This window comes from Macaca fascicularis, chromosome 5 (genome assembly GCF_037993035.2).
Source record: "Macaca fascicularis isolate 582-1 chromosome 5, T2T-MFA8v1.1".
Classification (NCBI taxonomy): Eukaryota; Metazoa; Chordata; class Mammalia; order Primates; family Cercopithecidae; genus Macaca; species Macaca fascicularis.
In genome coordinates, this window is record NC_088379.1 from 120646814 (window position 1) to 120671195 (window position 24382).

General features: G+C 32.8%; 1 protein-coding gene across 3 annotated transcripts in view; it reads right to left on the bottom strand.

Annotated features, from left to right (window-relative positions):
* Positions 1 to 22172, bottom strand: part of NDST4 (N-deacetylase and N-sulfotransferase 4) — a 291849-nt gene extending 269677 nt beyond the window's left edge. For all 3 annotated transcript variants that reach the window (XM_074040976.1, XM_005555785.5, XM_045392807.3), the window contains exon 1: positions 21730 to 22172. The gene's annotated coding sequence lies outside the window, so the exon portion shown is untranslated. The remainder of the gene's footprint in view (positions 1 to 21729) is intronic.
* Positions 22173 to 24382: the final 2210 nt, after the last annotated feature.

Sequence of the window (24382 nt, forward strand, 5' to 3'; positions counted from 1 at the left end):
ATGGTCTCGATCTCCTGACCTCGAGATCCGCCCGCCTTATTTATTTCTTAAGAATCGAAAATCAACATAAAATAAATAATGTGAACAACTTATATACAAAAGACAAATGTGTACACCATTATTTAGATTATTTCTCCATCTACTCTTCTCAATTATGAGGTAGAAAGAAAAACATAAGAGCTATATTTGAAATAACTTAAAATTGTGGTTACAATTTCCATTTAGAATGGCATTATGATTTATTTGCCAGTTAGGCTTTCTGGATACCAACTTCAGCTGCTCATAGTTAAATCTTAGAGTTGTCACATTATGTGGTTCCATTATAATTTATCATTTACATGAGAATTTGTAAAAATACATGTTCATATGCAGTTGCTTTGCAGCTGATTTGAAAGATAACGTATCATTAGGAGGTTGTGCTTGCAATGAAGTATACTCAAATTAATCATTTTGAGTAAAATGCACGTATATATAACAGATTTTATTTTTATCCATGTTTTGAGATCTTTTCCAAAGTTGCTTTCCCTAAATAAGTCATTAAAATTTGTTGAAGTATTTTTTGGTACTAACAAAGCTTCTTCAGCAACTATCACAGAATTTGTCATAAGCGAGTACTAAATAACAGTGTAAGTTGCAAACTATATAACTGGAATGCAAACATCAAGATGATTAAATGCAATTCAAACAATAGTTCTTAATTAGATTTAGTAACATTACTCTACTGATGTTATAGTTAAGGGCACATACACACACATAAATATCAGAAAAGTCCATTTTGAAAAGTGGCCATAGAGCAAATATTGCACGATCAGCCTGGGTAATACTGGGATCTGGCAGTTTTTCAAGTACCACTGCTACTGGTGCCCTTAAAATATGGATGTAGGTGAACACCCCCAACCTAAAAGGATTTTTTTCTGCATCCATGTATTCTGTCATTCACTAGCTTTTGATTCAAAATCTGCTAGAAGTATTTTAGAATAGCTGCTTTTAGTAGGCATGCCCATGACTTGGCTGTGAGGGAGGCTGGAAAACAATTATCTGATATCTGTAAATGAGGTGGAAAGTCATATAATCATGAATTTCTCAAACATAAGAAGCAAGTCCAAGTTGCTGGATATAAGTGAAGTTTAAAAATTGATAAAATGTGAGTTAGTCTAAATGAACTTGAGTATAGAAAATAGCAATAATAAAATCTTGAGGGATTATAATCAAAACCAAATAATTAAAATAAGTAAGAACAATCGTATAAAAGTACTAAGGGAATAAATGGAGTAAAATGTTCTAGAAATGCTGTATTTTCTGGAAAGGTCATAATATCAGATGACTTCACATATTGGTAAATTAAGGGTGTATATTGTGGTTTCTTGTGAAACTAATAAAGAATATACCTATATATCTATATTCTTCAACGTCAAAGCTAGTAGTGGAGAAAAAATAAAATGGGAGAAAAATATTCAATTAAAAATTTTTAGTAGAAACCTACAGCACATAAGACTAGTAGAAAACACAAAATAAATAGGTCTGTTTAAATTAGTAATTATGTTAAAAGTAAATTAACTAAATTATCTTTTAAAAACAAAATTTGCAGATTGAGTGAAAAAATCCAAATATATGCTGTTTACAATGAATATAAAATAATGGGTGAAAGTAGTCATGAAAAAGATATGCAGAAATTATTTTGTAGTGATAGAAAGTTCAATTCACAAGGGATACATTAAAATTTAAATGTGTATGCATCCAATATCATGGCCTCAAATTTACAAAGCAAAAATAGTCAGAACTACAATAAAACATTTATGAATTCCCAATCACAGAGTAAGAATTCATACCATTTCTCAAGAATAATTTTATAATAAAAGTGGATAGAATATTAGTAAGAATAAAGAAGACCTAAATAACATGACTAACAAATTTGGTCTAAAAGACATATTCAAATTATGATTCTTATGTAAAATATGTAGGGAATTTGGGAATATTTTCAAAAATAAATCATTCCAAGCCTCAAAGGAAGTCTCAACAAATTTTACAGAGCTAAAATCACATGAAGCATATGCACTATGACTGTAATGCCATGTACCCAACAACTAATAACAAAATAACTAGAAAATGCTCCTGTATTCAAAATTTAAGAAACATAATTAAAACAATTCTAAATAAGACATGAGTAAAATACATTTAGAGTTTTAGAAGCATGTACCTGAAAAAGTCTGAAAATTAATAAGCTAATAATGTAAGCAGTCATCTTAAAAAGCTAGAAAAAGCAATAAAACCATAAAAAGATGGTAGAAGGAAAGAAACAACAAAGATGAGCAGAACACATTCAGATAAGAAATACAATAGAGAGAAAAACAAAGCAAAAAACTGTTTTTTAAAAATGACTAATCAATTTGACAAACCTCTGCTGACATGAAGATAAAACCAGATAAAGCAAACATAACTGATGGAAATGAAAAAGAGAAAGAAAACTACATCTACTTCAGACTTTAAAAAAAGAAAATTATTAATGAATTTATTAAAATATTTTAATCTTAAATAGAATTACATGTGCAAAGTTCCTATAAAATATTGCTTCATTAAAATTTAAGGTTTAGAGAAGCCTAAAAATGAATAAAGCAAAATAGAATTTGAATAGTCGAAAATATTTCCAGAAAGAAACCTCCAGTCACTGATGTCAACAGAAGATCCCATCAAAACTTCAAAGAATAATGTAATTCCAATCTAACACAATCTGTTTTCAGAGAAATGGTAAGAGTAATAGCTGTCAACCTTATTTTATGAGACTAACATAATATTGATTGTAATAACTAATAAGAGACAATAAAAAATAAATTACAAACAACGCAATTCGTTAATGTAAGGTCTAAAAATTCTAAACGAAACATAAATCAAGCCAGTCATCTATAAAAAGAATAAAACATAATGACAAAGTTGGAAGCAGCCATTATGGGTTGAATTATTTCCCCCCCAAAAAAATTGATATGTTGATTTTCTAACCCCCAGTATCTCAGAATGTGGCCTTATTTGGAAATAGGATTGTGGCAGGTGTAATCAGTTAAGGTGAGGTCATGCTGCAGAAGGGTAGGTCCCTAATCTAATATGACTGCTGTCTTTATAGAAGGGAGAAATGTGACAGACAAGCACACAGGGAGAATGCCACAAGCCCAGGAACTACCAGAAGCCAGAAAAGAGGCCTGGAACAGATCCTTCCCTACCACTTTCAGAGGGAGCATGGCCCTGTTGTCACTTTGATCTAGACCTTCTAGCCTCCAGAACTGTGAGACAATACATTCCTGTTGTTTAAGGCACTCAGGTTTTCGTGCTTTATTATGGCGGCTCTAACAAACTAATTTTAAAAAATTCATCAAGGCTCCCAACACAATGTTAGAGACAGCTGCTTACCAAGAATTCTAGCCCCTCTTTGCATGTTCCCACCTCATTCAATCCTACAGCATTATCATTGCTATAGGTATTAGGCTCCTTTGGTCTTAACTCACCACACAGGACCCTCACAACTTCCTTCATTATGCCATTTATCCCCGGCCGTATCAGTTACCAAAGACGCTCAGCAGTCCAAGGACTTTCTTTCTTTGTCCACCTAGCCAATACTATTTGTGATCCTATTCCCCACCCTCTCTATTTCTTGAAAACTTTCACTGTGCTTAGCAGAAATCATGGTCAATCATGAGAAAAAGTATTTCCTTATATAGTGAAACGATTCTCCAAATGTTTTTTTCATCTTCCTAGCTCTAACTGAAACCTGGCTCTCCCCTTAGGACCTCAGAGCTCTCTGGTATATATTTTCTCTCCCAGTTAGTCTACCATTGGGTCAGGAAATTGGCTAGATGTCCTTTTTATTTCTCATTGTCAATTCTAGCCTATTTTTCTTTTCTACTCCTTAAAATCATCTAACTTTTCATCTTATCAAACCATACCACCTGCCTCTTCTCCTTAAAGCAATTATCAACTAGTACCTTGGTTAAACTCCTTTAATCCTGGAAAATCTTATCTTTTAGAAAACTCTCATGCTTTTAAAAAAGTACTCATGAATAATTATTGGTAATAAAGATATCCATATGAATGATCCTTCCAACAGTATAGAGATTTTTTTTTTTTTGCATCCTCTCAAATGTTCTTTTCTTTCTCCCTACCATTGTTACCAAGTCCTATAGTCATATGCTAGGTCTTTTCATTATAACTAATCATTGTATAACTGTAAGCAATTAATAATATCTTTATATTGTACTATCCAATCACAATCTTCTATCTCTTTTGCTCAGTTCACCTATTAATCCAACATCAACAATATTTCAAACCTCTAAAATCTTCAAGTCATTTATCATTTAACTTTACACACTCTCTCTCATGGCCTCACAATCCCCCTTACCCAGTTTAAATTCCATAATCAATTATTATATTAATTCTATTTTATATACTCTCAAATCATTTTACACTCTTTTATTTCATGATGTACATTTTTTAAAACAAAACTGACTAAATCCCTCTGTCCACCAAATCTACGCTTGCAATTCTGATAATGGATAGAACATTATCCAACTGACTTAAATTCATGATCAATAGCCTCAAACGGGCCTTTAATTCTGTGATAAGTCTTGCTATCTCTTTTTAGTTCATTAACTATCTTTTCTCCTAGATGATTGTTTCATATTTTTCTCTATCTTCAAACTTCTAACATTTCTTTCCTTTTCATTACTCTCAGCTGATAATCTTGCTTTCCATTTCATAAAGAACACAGTAGCAAGAAGACAAGGATTTTCATAAGCACCCATTAAACATTTATTCACTATGTGAGTGTATGTTCTCTTTAGGATGAGTTATCCATTCTAGCTGAGGATAACCATCCACTTGTTCACCAGTTCTAATGCATTATCACTAACTCATTGAAGATATTGCTTCAGTAATACTTTACACTCTCCCATGTAGCAATAATATTTTCCTTCTTGACTAATATATTAATTCTAACATACAAGCATTCTGTTATTTTTTATCATGATTCACTTACTTCACAATCTATCGCTATATTTTGTTCCTGTCTACAGCAAAACTGTTTGAAATGTTAAGTCAAATTGTATCTAGGATCTACTCCAATCAGGCTTACCATCACCACTTCATTGAAATTTATTTTATAAATGTCACCAATAAACTTCATGTTGTAAAATCCAGTTATCAATTTTTGCTCCTCATCTCATCTTACTTTACCTATAAGCAGCATTTTATACCCCGATCATCCCTCAGCCACACAGAAACTATCTTTAATAAGCTTCCAGGAAATCATATATTTGAGTTTCTTTATGACTTAGTCACAATTTACGGTTTTTCTTAATCCTTACTTTCTAAATGTGGAGTTCCCCGGGGCTTATTCTTTAGTCTTCTACTCTTTTCTATTTATATTCACTTTCTTGAGATATCTTACAATGTTCTGGTTTTAAGTGCTATTGACAAAGTTGACTTCAGAGTTTATGTTTCCAGCTAAATCTATTACCAGCTCCTGTTTGTATATCTAACCACATATGTGATATTTTCACTTGGAAATCTAATGGGCATTTTCAACTTAAATGAGACCAAACCTGATTGTCTGATATTTGTCTTAATCCTAAAACTTATTCCTCCCACTGTTTCTCCATATAAGTAAATGATGCTTCATTTTTTAATTTGCTTAGGGACTCTATTTCTCTCTATCTCTATTGGGACTGGTCATTGACTCCTCTCTTTCTTTCCCATCAGACATACCAGGCATCCCATCCATTGGCTCTACCTTTAAAATATATCTTGAATCTGAACATATCTTAACGATTCCCATGGCTATCACCTCCATACAAATTAGCATTATTTCTTCACTGGATTATTGACATTTCTTTCTAATTGAAATTTCTTTCTAAGGACTCTGCCTAAGCCCTTGCTCCACATCATTTTTTTCTAATACACTGACCAGGGTTCTCACTTTACAATGTAATTAAGGTTATGTCTCTCCTCTGATCAACCACCCACCACTAAAATTGACCCTAATTTTACTCAGAGTAACAGCCAAATTCACAGAGTGGTCCACACAGTTCTACCAAGTATTCTACTACATCTTCCCTACTGGGCCTCTCTATATTCTCTGAACATGCTGTGTTCTTTACATATGTACTTCTGGGCTTCTGCACTTCTTGTTTCTTGTTGCCTAGAATACTTGTGCCCCAGATATAAACATGGCATATGTCCTCATTTCTTTTAATCTTTTATTCAAATGTACCATCCTCAGTATAGCTGCTTCCAGTTTCCCGGTGCAAAATTCAAGCTCCCTCCTCATACTTCCTGACCTTGGTTGTGTGTGTAATATTAACAATCTATTACACCATATACATAATATTACATTTCTTCTTGTCTATCACTCCAATTAAAATGCAAGCTTTTGAAGTTGGAATATTATTCTGTTTTGTACCTTTTATTCCTAGTTCCTATATCTCTCTTTACAAAGGAGTAGCAAGAAATTAGATTGAAAAAGTAGGTAGGTAACAGAAGATAAAAAGATCTTATTCAAATTTTAGAGAGTTTAAATTGACTTAAAATTGGACAACTATTGAAATACTTCGATATAAAGACTGACATGGTAAACATTGCCTTTTAGAAAGTTATATTTTGAGGAAATAAGAGGATGGATTAAAGCCAGGAGGTAGGAGACCAGTTAATAACTAGTTACAATAGTCCAGAGGAAGACTTAAAAATGAAAATATGGATTTAAAAGAACACACAAAATATATTTGGAAAGCAAAAGACTCAGAGTCGCCAATTCGATATTAAAGGAGAATAACAAAGTTGGAGGACAGATACTAACAAACTTTAAAATTCAAGATTTATTATAAAACTATAGTAATCAAGACAGTGTGGTATAAATGAAAGAACAGACAGGGATTGTGATCCCAAAAATAAACTCTCAAAAATATTGTCAACTAATTTTTTTTGTTGTTGTTGTTGGCAGGTTCCCTTTCTGTCACCCAGGCTGGCGTGTAGTGGCATGATCACAGCATGGCTAACTGCAGCTTAGACCTCCTTGGATCAAGTGATCTTCCCACCACGCCTTCTGCATAGCTGGCACACCTGGCTAAATATTTTTAATATATATTTTGTAGAGACAGTGGTCTCACTATGTTACCTAGGCTGGTCTTGAACTACTGGGTCAAGCAGTCCTTCCACATTGGGGTCCCAAAATGCTGGGATTACAGGCATGAGCCACCATGCCCAGATGTCAAGTGATCTTCGTCAAAAGAACAAAGGTAATGCAATGCAAAAAGGATAGCCTTTTCAATAAACGCTACTGGTACAACAGAACATCCACAGGCAAAAAAGTTGATTTACACACAGACTACAACCTTTTAAATAATTAACTCAAATGAATTATAGACTATTTGTAGATATACATTTATTAAAATGTAAATGCAAAATACATAACTATAAGACTCTTAGAAGATCATATAGGAGAAAATCTAGATGACCTTAGTTTTGGTGATAATTTTTTTTACTCCACACCAAAGGAACAATCCATAAGACAAAGAATTGATAAGTTGAACATTATTAAAGTAATAAACTTTTGCTCTGTGGCAGACACTCTGAAGAGAAAGATGACAGGCTATAAACTGGGAGAAAATATTTGAAATAGTCATATCTGAGAAAGAACTGTTATCCAAAATATACAAAGAACTCTTAAAATTCAACAATAGAAAAACAACCCAATTCAAAAATGGGGGAGAAAAAAACCTAAAGAGATACATCCTAATGAAAAAATACAAATGTCCAGTAAGCATATGAGAAGACAGTACACATCATATGGCACTGGGGAGTTACAAATTAAAATATCAATGAGATGCCAGCACACACCTTTTAGAATGGGTAAAATCTAAAACAATGACAACACCAAATGCTGGGGAGGACATAGAGCAACAGGAACTCTCATTCATTGCTGGTGGGAATGAAAAATGATACAGCCACTTTTCAAGACAATTTGGCAGTTTCTTACGAAGCTAAACATAGTCATATCATCCAGCAATCATGATCCATGGTATTTATTCAATGAGTTAAAACATTTACTTTCACACAAAAACTTGCACACAGATGTTTTATTGCAGCTTTATTTATAGATGCCAAGACTTGGAAGCTACCAAAATGTCCATCAACAAGTGAAGGAATAAATACACTTTAGTACATCTGTATGATGAAATATTCAGCTCTAAAAATAAATGATCTATCAAGCCACAGAAATACACAGATGAACATAAAATGCATATTAGTAAGTGAAATCATATAATCAGAAAAGGTTATATACTATATGATTCCACTTATATGAAATTCTGGAAAAGGCAAAACTATGAAGAGAGTGAAAAGATTGGTGGTTATCACAGGTTTGGGAGCAGGGAGAGAGTGATGAATAGGTGGAACACAGGCGATATTTAGGGTAGTGAAATTTTTCTGTTTAATACTATGAAAATTAATACATAATTTAAAAGTAATGACAATACAACATTTGTCAAAACCCATAGGTTATAAAACGCCAAGTGTGTGCCCTGGTGTCATCTATGGACTTGGGGTGATAATGACATGTCAATGCTGGTTTCTTGATTGTAGGAGATGGTGGTGGGAAAACTTGTACACAGGGGAATATGGAAAGTCTTTCTGCTCAATTTTTGCTGGGAATCTTAAACTGCTCTAAAAAGTTAAGTCTATTCAAAAAAAGAGCAAGCTGTTTCATGACATTTATGCATAACTTTCTAGCTCTTACAAATGTGTAGCCCTATGTGGGCTACTATTACACATGCATAGCAGGATACACTTAAGAAGCACAGTTTAAGAGCCACAATAATTTATTTAAAAGGAATTCTGTCCTTCACATATATTTCCTTAATAACATTAAATAGACTGATTCATAAGACAAAATGACACTTCTAAAATACCTGTTTCTCTACTCTTCAATTTCCCTGAACCCCAAAGCAGGGAGGATTTCTGGAAATCCTCCCATTACAATACTTCCTTTCTGCCAAATGCTTCACTCTTTTTTTTTTTTTTTTTTTCCTCCTGCTCTCCCCTCCTTTCTCCAAGTTCCTATTGTGTTGATAATTAACCTCACATTCAGAAAGCAAGATGCCCTTATCTTTAAGGGGAAATAAAAAGGGTGGATGGTTATGCTGTTTGTTAAAGAGACAAGGTTGTGAATATTTTCATATGAATTATTTTTATCCCGTCACATGCAAAATAGAAGTGCCATGATTTGATGATTGATTGGATGTAGAGAGGAAAAAAAATCACCCAAAGACTTCAGGCTTTCACAGTCATTCATTTAATATTGATTGAATGCTTTCTAGTAGCCAGATGCACTATCCATCTGACAAACACTATCTCTGTTCTTCAAAAGCAATGGAAGTTTATTCTGTGACGTATTCTATGACATAAAAAGGCAATTGCAATAAGGCATAATAAGTGTAATAGTGGGGAAGATACAAAGTTATTTAGAAGTAGAGAAGTGTGAGGAGAAAATGAGTAAATTATAATATCTCATTTTTGAAAACTGTGAAATATCAAAAATGAAATGTCCACTAGTTTGCTGAATAATAGAAATGGAATTTAAATTCTTTTCAGGAAGTGTAAGCTAAAGGATAGAAAAAAAAAAAAAAAAAAAAGACCTGATGCTGAGTAAGAACACTAAGGAACAGGGTGCATGGTAAGATGATAGAGGCTTGCCATGAAAATCTTAGGAAACAACACTAAATAAATGGTGTCGGTGGAAGAGGGTAATAGAAGCTGTAGGGAAAGAATATAAATATTTGTGATAAAAACTGAATACTATTTATGAGTCAAGAAATACAACATGAAATTGATTCTGAGTTTGCCAATCAAGAGAATACTGGTGGTGGTGTTAAAGCAGTCCAGTGTTCTAGTGAAGTCAAGTAAAAGATTAAAGTGAGTTGAAAACAAAGTGGTGGTGAAGAAGTTGAGAATAGTTTCAAGAAAAAGAAAAGGAATCGAAAGAGTTACCAGGAATATAAAACTTTCTGTCATGAGGAATATATGCTTATTATCAAGTGAGAACTCTGTATGCGATATGAGATTTCAGAGAGAGTGGAGATTCCTATAGACTGACATCATTAGGAGATGGGTTGGAGAGGGATGTAAATTGTTTTGATCATTAAAAAATGAGAGGATTTAGATTTTGAGGAGAAAAGAGAGATTTGAAAAAGAAGAGAAAACACAAATCTAGAACAAGACATGATCAACTTTGTCCTTAGTATTACAATGGAGTATTTATTTTTCTGTGCTTTTCTGTACACTTAAGTTAAATCAACTTATAGCCGGCAGTAATAAAATGATTATCATCAACTGATAATTGCTTTGGTTTAGCTCAATAATCATTATTTAAAAGCATTATTATATTTAGTATTGATCTGCACCCTTGGTCATTGTCTCAGAAGACAATCATGGAAGCAGTTATCCATGAAACATAAAATGCTCATTTGACCCTTGTATTCTTACAGGCAAAAAGCTATAAGATATAGAGACAAGTGAATGAAACCAGAATGCAGAAATTTGCTACCTGACTTATGCATAAAGGAGAGAGAAAACTAATTTTGCCTAATATTTAACATTAAAATTTAATTTCAATAAATCACAAAAGAAGTTATTAAAATACCAATGATAACAGTAATCAAATTTTCCATTTTTTAATGTAAATTTAATGCTACTAATAGTATTGCATTTATATCCAGAAGTTACATTAATATCCAGAGGGAGAAGCTATATTTGTAATATTTTAATTATTCTGCTTCTGAATTTAGGTAAGTAGTCACTTCCATCATCATAAATGGAGTTTGCCTGTATCAGATGTAACAAAAGACTACTGTCTCTTAAAATTCATGTCAATAGTCACTTCTATAACATATACCACTGGCTTCCTGTTTTTTTTTTTTTTTTTTTTTGAGATGGAGTTAGGCTCTTTTCACCCAGGCTGGAGTGCGGTCTTGTCTCATTGCAACCTCCACCTCCCAGGTTCAAGTGATTCTTTTGCCTCAGCCTCCCAAGTAGCTGGAATTACAGGTGCCTGCCACCACGCCCAGCTAATTTTTGTACTTTTAGTAGAGACATGATTTCACCATGTTGGCGAGGCTGGTCTTGAACTCTTAATCTCACGTGATCCACCCGCCTCGGCCTCCCAAAGTCCTGGGATTACAGATGTGAGCCACCACTCCTGGCCCCACTGACTTTCTTATCTAGAGACACTTATGGTAAATACATTAATGCCATCCAAAAATTTGAATCATTTTTGTGTGATATAATGAGAGTCTATTATCTAGTTCATAGAAAAGTCTAACAAGATGTTTTTCATTATATTACCTTACTATCAAGAAATTATGTGACATTCTGTAATACTGAGTTTGTGTTCCTGGAGATGGAAAATAAACTCTTTCTAAATTGTCACTTTAAATCTGTAATACAAAAAGCTATACATTTTAATTATCGAAATTATTATTCAGAGAACTCAAGTGACGAATGAATGAAGAATTTAATGCCCAAAGAAGTGAAGTGACCAGTCCACTGTTAAACAGCTAATATGAACCCACATTTCTTAATTAATTGTAAATCTCTTCTTTCATTGCTACTGCTCTATATTGGCAACTTAAATATCATGAAGTAAAATTTTCATTGCTGTGCTCAAGACTTATAAAGAATCTTACTGATATGGGAAACACTGGTATTATCTTTTGATTATTTTCTAACTATATATTTAATAAACCTTATAGTTATGTTCCCACCTTTTATTTCCTTCAGAGAATTCTTAGTTTTACACAACACACAAAATGATTGGATTATTCTTTATCATAAGAGGCATACTCCATTCAATTTGACTGGTACACCTGCTATTTTTAATTTAATTTCCTTCTATCTTATGTTATTTTATCTCTTAGATATTAACAAATAAAATGCCAACTTGGCCATAAGCCAGAAATAACATGGATAGTAACATGTAAATATATGCTGTATAGAATATTATTCTCCCACCAAAAACTAATCCAGGTTACACAATTCTCAAACATCAGACAAGCATGATAAAAACTCAAGAGATTTGGAGTGATTTCACATATTCTGCTACTTGTTAGAGACAACATTTCTTGAGATGTTCCTATTTTAATACTTGATGACTGGCATCTAGAATTATCACAATAGTTACTTATGGAGACTTTAAAAGAATACTAGACACGGTATCAAAATAATTCACTTAGAAAACTTGTTCTGTGGAAAATACTGGGAGATTTAGAAATGTGAAATACCGTGTTTATATTCAAAATGTATTTCGGGGAAAAAAAGAATAGGAGTGAAAGTGGTCTTGTTTTACAGGTGGAAACCATGAGATCAATTTAAAATTTATCAGCACATTTTGACAACACTTAGAATATAGTTTATATCTTTTTACTTTCAGCCTAGGTCGACATTAGCATTAGTAATTAGTAATTTAAAGTAGTTTATTATGTTTTCCAAACTGCTTTTGTGGAAGAAATTACTACTGCCTTGAGTAGGAGACAGATGGTTGCCAGGAAGGTTTCTTGTGTTTACATTGTGTCACTATAAGGGATGTGGATAAAGACTTCGGAATAAATATTCTCTTCACCTACCTCCCAGCTCTAGCAGTTGGTCAGATGACCAACTAGGAAACATTTGCATTCGTTTTTATTCTATCCAGTTCTAGTTTCTGAATCTTTGTCTTTGTCCTCTTCAAATTCCATGTTTCTGCTTACTCCAGCATGACAGAAAATTGAGGAAAACTATTTGGCCCCTTTTTCTAACTTTTTTTTTGTCTGGGATAATATAGTATGTTTCTCTGAAAATTTTGTAATGTTAGTTAATTTTCAAGATCATGATAAATCACATTAAAATGTTGGTGAATGAAATTTAATTCTTTAAGTTAGATTCAATGTTATTAATATTAAAATATATGATCAACAATACAGTAGAGACAGTAGAAAAAGGTGACTTAGATCATTACCTCCAAGTGAGAAAGATTGGGAACAGTAAATACTAATCACTCAGGGGTTACTTTAAATCAGTGCAAAATGTGGCATTGCAGGCCAAAGTCAGAGTACTGACACATGTAATTAAAACTTGATACTATTAATTTAAAATCTCTCATGTTTCCCACTTTGTACTGGAAACTTTGGACTTATTGTCACATTTAGCTGTCTCAGCAAGTCTATGAATTATTATTAACCCATCCTAGATCATGAACCTGAAGCAGAGAAGAGTCAGATTTTTCAAGGTTGTATCATGAGTCAGCGCAAAGCAAGGCTTGGAATCCTGATTTGGTGGAAACCAAGGTTAACACCTGCCTTCCAATATGTCACAATATTATCTCATCTTTAAACTAATTCACATTTGTTTACATGAAGGCTTCTACAAAAAGGCATCATAACTAAGTCAATCAATCTCTGCATTCCTTAAAATTTAGAAGTTTATGGAAAGCAAAAGTATGTTTCTTATTCATTCCTCTAATGTTGACATGTTTTCCTTCTTGGACTGACTCAAAAGAATAGTAAAATAATATGTTTACATTAAAAAAAATAAACTTTCACTTACTCAAGAAATGTATTATTTCATTTTCTTTGTAAAATTGTACATTTTGTAAATAATTCTATTATGAAAATTTGCTTTTTTACTCTAGGGCATATCCTGAGTAATACATTTCCACTACGTAATTTTACCCAGTGATTATTTACTTGAAGTATGTTGACCAGTCTTCCAGCCAACTGCTAGAGCTGGGTTTTAGGTGGGCAAAGTGCTCATTCTAAAACCTTTTTCCATACTTCTTATAGTGACACAATGAAAAACAACAGGAAACCTTGGTAGCCAGCATTTATTTTCTACACAAGGCAGAAATTCCTTCCACAAAAGTCTTCTGGACAGGTAGCATTCCAGCCTGTGCTGGTTTCTTTGACTGAGTGGAATCTCACTGATTTTTAGGAAGTTTTGTTTTACCTGACATTGCATAGAAACAACTTCCGTACCTTTTGTAGTTTAGTCTGCTAGTTTCACATAACATAAAACAAATTCCTTTTGCATAAAAAAGTATTCAATATATAAAGGTAACTATACTGCTCCCTTTTAGCTTTTTCCTTTAATTATTACCGTGTTTTTCAACTGTTACTCATATAGCATAGTTGCCAGATGTCTTCTCACATTTTATACTTATCAAACCCTTAATATCCATTGATTATTGGTCAAGCACTCTCTAAGCATTTCTGCCATCAAAAAGCTTTTGGATAAGTGGGGAGCACTGACACACACACACAGCAATTACATCATAAGATAATAAGTGCCATGATGGAATGGTATGGGGGTAGGGCAAAAATATCTGGTTCACCATGGGGGAAGAGAAAGGTCATAGAAGACTGCTATTAATGTGAGGCATCGGGAAACTGAGAATGATGAACAGGCCAAATAATGTCAGACTTGTATTAAATAGGGCCACAGATAACTGTTTCCTGGATGTTGACACTGTGGTTCTGTTAATGCATTCTAAATTTGTATTAGCATTGTATTAGTGTCATCAAACTTTTGGTTCTTGTTAAATTTGAGGTAATTTTATAATTAGAGAAATTAAAAAAAAAAAAAAAGAAAGAAACAGTCATCTCTTGTTATAAGGGTTGGTTCCTGGACCCCAAACCCTCCAGGACTAAAATCCAGAGATACTGAAGCCTCTATATAAAATGGCATAGTATTTGCATGTAGCTTACACACATCCTCCTGTATACTTTCGCTCATTTCTAGATTACTTATGATATCTTATACAATGTGAATGATATGTATATAGTTGTTACACTGTGTTATTTAGAGAGTAATGACAGGAAAAAATACCTGCACATGTTTAGTACAGACACAATCATCTTTTTTAAAAAAATATTTTTCATTTGCAGTTAGTTGAATTCACAGATGGACCCATGGATACTAAGAATTACAGCGATCTTTATTTCATTATTTTAGGTCCATCATTCCAGCCAATTGGGTGATGTTTTGGAATATTGGTTCTTACCCCCACTAATTTGGGAGAATGAGATAGGGAGCCAGCTCCCCTGCTACATAAGTTTTAATAATAGCATTGAGACCAGGCACAGTGGCTCACGCCTGTAATCCTAGCACTTTGTGAGGCTGAGGCTGGAGGATCACTTGAGGCCAGGAATTCGAGGCCAGCCTGGGCAACATAGTGACACCCCATCTTTACAAAAAAAAAATAATAAAATTAGCTGGGTGAGGTGGTGTGCACCGACAGTCCCAGCTCCTTGAGAGGCTGATGTGGAAGGATTGCTTGATCTCGGGAGTTTGAGGTTGTAGTATGCTATGATTGCTCCACTGCCTCCAACCTGGGTGCCAGACAGTGCAAGACCCTATCTCTAAATAAAATTAAAGAAGGAAATAAATAGCATTGAATTTCAGTCTAGGAGAAAAAAAAACCAATAATTTGAGATAATTTACACACATAATACTTTTTAATACTTAGAAATATAAAGAATAGAAGTAAAGGTGAGACTTCTATTTTCTAAAACTGATTAGTTTTTCTACTTCCCAGAGAAAGTAACACTAAATACTGTGCCATGTCTTAAATTCTCCCAAACAACTTCACAGACCTGAGGAAGATAATCAATAGATGCAGTCAAAATTCAGCTTGTCAGCTTGCAAATTACAAGAAATTGCTACTCCTCATCACATTTTTCTACAAGATAAAATAATAATGTTACTCGATTTGACATCTATGTTTTATATAGATTTACTCAGTTTCTGCTTTATCAGAAAGGCATTTCCTGACCAGTCCTATCACTTTCACATACAGCTTTTAATGTGCCACCTTGACTTATCTTTAGAGCACTCACAGGCACTACCGTGGGGTCTTTATTTATTTACTGTCAGTTTTCTACCATGAGAATATAAGCCTCCTGAGAGCTATTTTGTTCACCCTAGTAACTTCTATGGTACCTGACACATATTAAAAATAATAGAAAATAATATTCATTATTCTTATTTTTATGAACATTATTGAGCAAAAAGTAAAAAAGCTATTTTTTTCTGTCTAAGGTGAAAAATATGTCCAGACAGATAGAGTAATTTAAGTACTGAGTTGAGTTCAACCTCGATTGATCAATTTTAGCATTATTTCTATTGTTATCAAGAAAATGTCCTGTGCCAAGGAAAGAAACTTCAAAAACTGATATCAGGAACCATAATACTTTAGATAATTGGTAGTATGATTTATTGATTGTGTTTTATTTTCCTTTACTTATTGCAGTACATGGAATCTCAATTCAATTGACATAACTATTAGTGAAAGATTGATTGAGAAACCAGATTTAAATTCTGATTCTAATTATTCACTTGCACTTTAGAGTAATGAATAGAATTAGGACTGTTCTATGCATTCACAGGAGCATATGCATCTCTGCATCTGTTACTTTTCCTTGTATTAATCTTTGGTGATGTTATATCTATTTCTGAGGTTTAAATGATTGTTATGTAGGCATGAAAGACTATTCAGTACATCAAGAAGAAGAAGAACTCTTTTGAGATGTCTGATGAACTATGACAAATTCTGTGGATCAGCAGTCTACAATTGAATTTCTGATCCAGGAATGGAATCAAGCCAAAGCATCTAAATGTATGAAATCACTTTCCCTTCTCTCTTTCTCTTCCACTAGCATGGCAGTTGGCCTTTGGGTTGTTTATGAACGTTGATATCCTTAAACTACTAGATATAAAAATGATTTAGGAGATTTAAAATTTCTAAGGAAAAATTATTTATATTTATTATTATTTTATTTTTTACCACTAAGGTGCATTTGCTATATGGAAAAGATGTGACTGATGTTAAAAAGAGAGTGTTGGAAAAGGGAGCAAAGAATTACACTTAAATAATTTAGTAAATTAAATGGAAATTTATAGGTGAAAGAACAGACCATATGTTAAAGTCAACATCACTATTTCTGTGAAATAAATCTTCCACCTTATTTCACTTTTCCTCTATTGCTTATTGCAGTTTAACCCACTCTTTCTCTTCACTTTCCCCACTTACTCTGTGTTCAAACCAGGTTATTAGATTAATAATTGCCACAATACTAAAGATGAGTGATTTGCTTTCCAATTATGCAAGAGAGCATGTAAGTTGAAGTGGCGAAAATGAATGGAAATAAAGAAAGGAGGGAAGAGGGGAGGAAGAAAGGAAAAAGGAAAAGAGGAAGGTAGGAAAGCAAGAAGGAAAAAGAAGGAAGGAAAGAAGGAAAAGGGAAGGAAGGAAGGAAGGGAGGGAGGGAGGGAGGAAGGGAGGAAGGACAGAAAAAAGTGGTAAAATAAGAAGTTGAGAAGACGGAAAAGAATAAAGAAAAAGAATAGAGAAAGAAAGAGAGGAAGGGAAGGGAAATAAGAAAAATGAGTAAAAAAACAAAAGAGAAGAAAGAAAGGAGCAAGTGAAAAGAGAGATCAAGAAAGCATTTCTCCATTTACTTTTTACTTGAATATCGTGAACCTGGCCAAGCTAACTTTCAACTTCTACGTAGTTATAGTTGACGATGTATTCCATTAAGGACTTTTAAAAAGGAGGTTAAATATTTGCAATAAATCACAACATAAGTTCAATTGATGGTGGAATTTTCAAAATAGAGAAATTCCTCTAATTTGGGAACAAATGAAGCATGTGGCTGCACATTAAACTCGTGTTTATTAGCTTGCTGAAAGTTGCTTTCTTCATTGAACTTTTCAAATATTTAAAATAATAATTTCTAAACAGAGTACAAATTGGGAGAGAAGTCCCAATTCTATAATTCACTAGAGTCATCACTTTTGTTTCTCAACAAAAGTCTCGCTTTTGTTTTCTGAGTACAATATCAAATTATATTCTCAAGCATTTAGACATAGTCAGTTTTAACCCTTTTTTCCTCAGTTTTTTAAAAATTTCAACTAATTACACATAACTATTTATTTAGTGTTAATGAAGTATATAATCTCTCTTAAAAGATATATCTAAAATAGCCTATGTATGTAAATGACCTCAAAGGGTCACTTGCAAACCATTATTTAGCCTGTCATATGTGGTTTATTTTATTAAAACCTATTTCATGGCATGAATTTTCTGAATACTGATGAATATAGACAAACTATAACAACTCAAAGAAAATAAATACATTATGTTATATCAGCAAACATGTTTACCTGTAGGAATGAAGAGTAATTTACTATTCACGTTTCAAAAAAATATTTTTTTCTTGAAATGCGTGAGGCTATTAATGAGTTTGGAATTCATTTTCAGGCTATTTTGGCTTTTGAGGAAATCTGTTTTCAATTCAATATTATTTCTAAAAGGAATTTTAGATTTGTCACCTCTAGAAAGTGGTAGTTTTCCTTAGAAAACTGAGATAAAGAAAGTTTGGAAATAGAACTATATCTATTAGAAATAACTGTATATATGTGTACATATTCTGCATTGCAAATAACACCTCTAACTTCTGAAGCTTGCTTAAAATAACTTTTAAAAATAGTGCATTTAACACCCTGCATAACAGCATAGCTGAAAGTTTCCTGAAGTGTTAAAGAAAAGGCTAGCTAGATGTTTTATCATGATGGCTGAAGGCGGTAGCATTGTGTCTGACACCTGACCCATTTATCTCACTTCATAAACTTCAAATAAATCAACAGACAACATGCTTTTCTCTTTTTCCTAGTTATTTGGGGGTACATAATAAGGGTTTACCTTATGCTTGTTATACCTTCAGAAGATATATACTACAACAGTATTTAGCATGTGTACCTTTACTGTAAATTTTACTAGGCCAGGTATTTTAATAAAACCTTCACATTTCTTTGTTTTGGCATGTATCCATATGTGTCATTTCTGATCTCTCTGACTTTCCAAGATCATGGTTAGATGATGCATCTCATCTTTATTTATTTTTATTTTTCTGAGTATAAACTGTATTTTATAGGAGTTTCTGCTAGGCTTATTTGCATTTTTTTAATAGAGCAACTTTTAATAAAGAACAAACCTTTGTTAGTTTAAAATTTAGCTCTACTTAGAAAATATATTTGCTGTTTAAATATCCCACAGTTTGTACTGGAGAAAAAAGTAACACTTCAGGTTAGACTCTAAACATAATGCATTATCAATGAATTTTAGCCCAGAAAGAATTAGCCTTCTGGGTGCACAGCTTCTCTGTCTTGGCTTCCGGCCAGGGCTGATATTCTAGCTTTATTTTATGTTTCCCCAGCTGCTTTCTAAATCTGGGGAGGCAGCACCAGCCAGAATCTTCTAGTTTGAACACAGTATGCTAAATGCTTCTCTCTTCTTCCTTAGTAGTTGCTTGTAAATGATGCACACAAAGTTTGATCTTTGGATTTTATTTCCAAAAGCCCCTTTTCCACTCAAACAGAAAATACAAGGCAATCATATGAACACTTAACCTATTGGAGACAACTGTTTTACTGGGTTAGATACATTTATTTAGTACCTTTAAGAACTAATGTTAGTATTGAGATTGAATTAAGTTTATTTTACATCTAAGTACAGAATGCTTTTCTTTGGGAGAAGAAAGAACAGATATAACAGTTTTAATCTCAAATGAAAAATGAAAGATCATTATTTTCCTGAGGTAAACATAAGTGTGAGCACGTATTTCTATTTTGATTGTCAATTATAGAAATTCAAAATTATGACAATATATTTATATATAAAACTAGTCCACATATACTTCCTTTTGGTGTTTAGGATAATACATTTAAAATGATACATTTCTTAAATAATAAGCCTATCTTGGAGAAAACAAAATGCAACTTATGTATATTTGCATATGCATTTATTACTTATATATTTGCATTAATCAATTTTAAAAATTCAAATTTTCATAAGGTTTTACTTTCCTTTTATTTAAAAACAATGCCTGAGTTTCTAAATTGGCTCTAAGGGTGATTTTCATGTTATAGCTAGTAAGTCATATATATTATAATTTTTTCAAAGGGTTTTTAATGTATCAGTCTTAGTGGTGACCAGGTGCCATTCAGATAGAGTTAAAAGGCCCATTCTGCTTAATATTAAATTTCTAAAAATCTTCCCAATTAGCTTATTATGAGATGTCTATCAGTGTAAACATTGCTTAATATTGATCACCATAATGTATTGTCACAGGATTTCTTATTTTAAAAAATGTCAACAATAAGAGTAGGCTTAACTTCCCATTTACATATTGAGATAAATGTAAATGGCAAGTATATTTTGCTTATTAATTAGTTACTTTTTAATGAATTCCAGTTGAAAACTTAGACTGTTGTAGTCAGTAGACTTTATATTTTTCATATAAACTTGCTACTCACATGCACACACACGCACACAAATGACGAGCACAGAGCCTATGTGACACTGGGATATAGCTAACTAGCGTGCTTTTAATAGAGTAAATTACTCTTTTGCTTTGAAAAAAAAAAACCTTTAAATCTTTGTGGGAAAATTCATTGCTTCCTAGTTTTGGGGAAATTCAACCAATTACAATAACTTTTGTCTTTATCAATTCCCTCTTGGTGCAGAAACCTCACAGGATTTTAACCCTGTTGTTCGTGAGAAAGTGGAAAACTAAAACCATTCTGCGAGTTACAGAAACACATCAATATGTTGGTATGCAATTCATGTTAAAGCATTTATGATACTGTGTAAATAAAAATATTCTGATAGAAGGCACCATGAAAATAAGCAAGCGTGAGTTTGAAAGAGACATGATAAAGCATAAACTTCAAACTTTCTCAAGCTGTATGAGAACTCACAGTATAATTTATCATAATAAACAAAACACATCATCACTTAAAAAGCTAGGACAGGAATTCTGAATAATACAGTATTTTATTAATCAGGAGAAATTGTAAGAAAAATAAGGTTTAAGTTTCCTTATTTAGCTTCCTCAAACAGAGATATTGAAAAGGGAATGAGTAAAATCATATTGCAATAATATTTCTTATTTTCCAACTTATTCTGTGCTTGAGGAAATTGGAGGTATACCATAAAGCTTTCTGTCCTCCTAGGAAACTATGCTTAGGGCATATGACATATATTGTTCTAAGAATTTATTTTTATTTTCTAATAGGAGGTACGAGGAAAACACCTATTTCTTTATAAGCAATTTATGACTGTATCATACAATTTCAAATGTCTGTGACAGCTGTTTCTCTAAAGCAGACCATTAGAACAGCATGCCTACAAATCTCAGGTCCAAAGAAGAGGAGTTCCCATCTTCGGTAATTTGAATGCCATGTTTTCAGTAACACTTACTAGGGAAACATTTATAACCCTACAGTTAACTTTGGATGTTGAGTTTGTAAAATTCGTGCTTTTAATATGAAAAGGCTAAAATTGTATCAGATAAGATATTTCCTATGCAAATGTTCCAGCAACTGTTTAAATTTTATCAAGTTGTATCTCTCTCTCTCTCTCTCTTTTTTTTTTAGGCAGGACTGTATTTTCTATTTCCGTGCAAATATAACTTCTATAAAGCATGATGACAGGTAAGCACACACATGAGGAAAAGGGAGATTGAATTTGGTTTTAAAATATTATCTGCTTCTACATAAATCTTTCACAAATAAAACTTTATTGTGTTCGACTTGTTTACATAGCTAAGCAACGCATATTCATTTATGGTACACGCCTCGATTTCAGCAAATTAAGCAGTAACTTACCTAGAGAAGCATTTCAATATTTTGCCTTTTCCTAACTTGAATTTATCCCGAGTTAGAACATGAGGTATCCAGTATTCAGGTTCACTTGGCTCCAGGTTAATTAGAAGGAGCTTTCAGTTCATGCAATCTGCCTCAACAATATTCCAAGAGCACTCTCTAGCTCCAGTCTTAGTATCTGAACTCTTCCAGCAGAGTCCTTTTATTTATACACACATTGTCCTTTTCAAAACAAGCAGCCAGCTGGAATGATTCAAACCTCTGTTCAGCACACCGTTAAAATGCAGCTTCCTTCTTGGACACGAGAATTACACCAGGGAGCAGACCGAGTACAGCAAAAAGGCTATGAGAACTATTTAATCACCGGAATACCAGCTGCTCCTGCTCTGCTGTTGCTAGTGCTGCTGTGCCTCTTGTTTAGCTGTAGTCGGTCTTTCTCTCCCTCCCTCTCTCTCATATCTCCAGAACTATAAAGGCAGCTTTGCTGGATTATGATTGGCAGAAACAGCCAATTCCTTCAGCTAATCATCCTCAAGACTTTCAAGGACCTGGAGCTGTTGTGATGTCATCCAGTCAGTGGGATGTTACACATGAATACATTCCAACAGAAGCTAATTCAGCGATGGGCTGCATTCCTCTCACACCGCGGTGATTGATTAGATGCTCCTTGAAGATTTGCATAATCTTTCAATGTACAGTTGGACTATTTCCTATGAAATTTGAGGATAGAACTCCACTTTGCAGCTATGACACTATGCCACGAGATTCTATTGGACAAAATAAGAAAAGTTCAAGACAGGATTTTCTGCTGTAAATGTGCTCCAGTTAAACACACAAATTACAAACTCAACAAAAGCCAACAATGAGCAATAGGAAACTCGGACAAGTATTAGTAAGCTACATACTCCCGAAGTTAATAATAGCATTTTAGAACATGATAAATGTTAGAAGGAAAGAAAGAGTATGTGCATGTGAATTTATTGTGTGCATTGTTTTAGTAATTAAGGTAAATTACTGGATTATTATGGAAAAGTTCTATTCTCCGCACTGACAAAAAATTGTCTCCATTCCCATGTCTCTTTTTTCTTTTTAACTTGGCAATATAAGGTGAAGATTACCTGCTCTTTGTTTTCTATTAATTCATGTAAACACAAGGTTTTGAGGGTTTGCAAGCCACAGACATATGCTATACAGAGGATAGGGGAAAAAAATCTACCAAGTTAGAAAAAATATTTACCAGTTATTCATAAGCAATAAATACAATCTAGTAACTCATAGGTCATGTACCAATTAGTTTTTCTGGTGCAAAGGAAAAAATATATTAAAGAAAAAAATTATATTTTAGAAATAATTAAAGAGTTCAGGTACTTCTTACAACCTTTTAAAACATTTGGAATGCAAAAATGAATTAAAATCAAGACAGAATTTTCATAGTGATACACATCAAAATTCAAAATGGATAAATAAACTGCAGTTAAATATTTCAACAATGTCATAATAAAATAATTATTACTAGAATAGCAACATGGGAAACATTATCTGTTGATAAATAAAATAAAATGGTATAAATTGTAAAAGCCAACTGAAGATTTTTATATTGCGTGTAGTTTGGCTAACTAATAATGCCTTCTTTATTCAAGTTGGGTGATTATTTTTAAGTCTTAACTTTAGAAAAATAATTTAAATAAAAAACTATTATAAAATGCTCAGCATCTTTATATTACTGACATAGTTCTATTTCACAACTCAATCAAGAATGCCACTTTGATTTATCAGAGTATTTTTGGTTATTGGAACTAAATGGCAACACAGTGATCTGAAGATAAAACCCATCACATTAAAACATGGATCAGGGTTTATGTCATCAGCTCTGGTGATAACCTAGAGTTGATATTCATTGATTACAAGTGAAAAATGTTGATCAATTTATTCTCTAGCATTAAACTATAAACAAAGTTTTAAGCTGAAGAATACTTTCACAATGTAAAAGTACTATATAAAATATTAATAGAAGGTATTCTTATTAAAGGTAAAATTCTTTTAAATATTTGTGAAACATGAAACTTTGAGATTCAAAAAATCCAGAGATTATTAATTAAAATTCAATGTAGGGAAAAAGTACCCAACTTTACTCTCCTTGTCTCATTGTTCATTCAGAAATATACTAAGTACTGAAGGCAGAGGGTCCCACCATATACCTATGTATAAATGAATGGAAACTTACCAAAAAGTGCTTTCTTTTCTATTCCTGGGGAAAACTGGAGAAATTCGCAACACTCACACTAAAACAGATCAAAATAATCCTCAAAGTATTTTGAATATTTTTCTTATAATTTTCTTTGTATATTGTAGTCTCAAATAACTAAAACAAATGTATTTGTGAATTTGTAATCTTTTATCATTTTCTAATCTGTCAGGTTGGGGAAATGAAATAAATGACCTTGGACATTTCTGGGAAGAAATATAATACACAAGAGAGAAAAGAGGAAAGAATTATTTACTCAAAGTGTTTTAAGTTTTTAAATCATTTAACTTGTGTTCCACAATTTACAGGGTTTGCACTTATGTCAAAATGTAGCATCAATTCAGTTTGTTTTGGACAATATACGCAATGCAAAGCATTTACCCAATTGCTTATAGTTGACTTTTAGAGGAG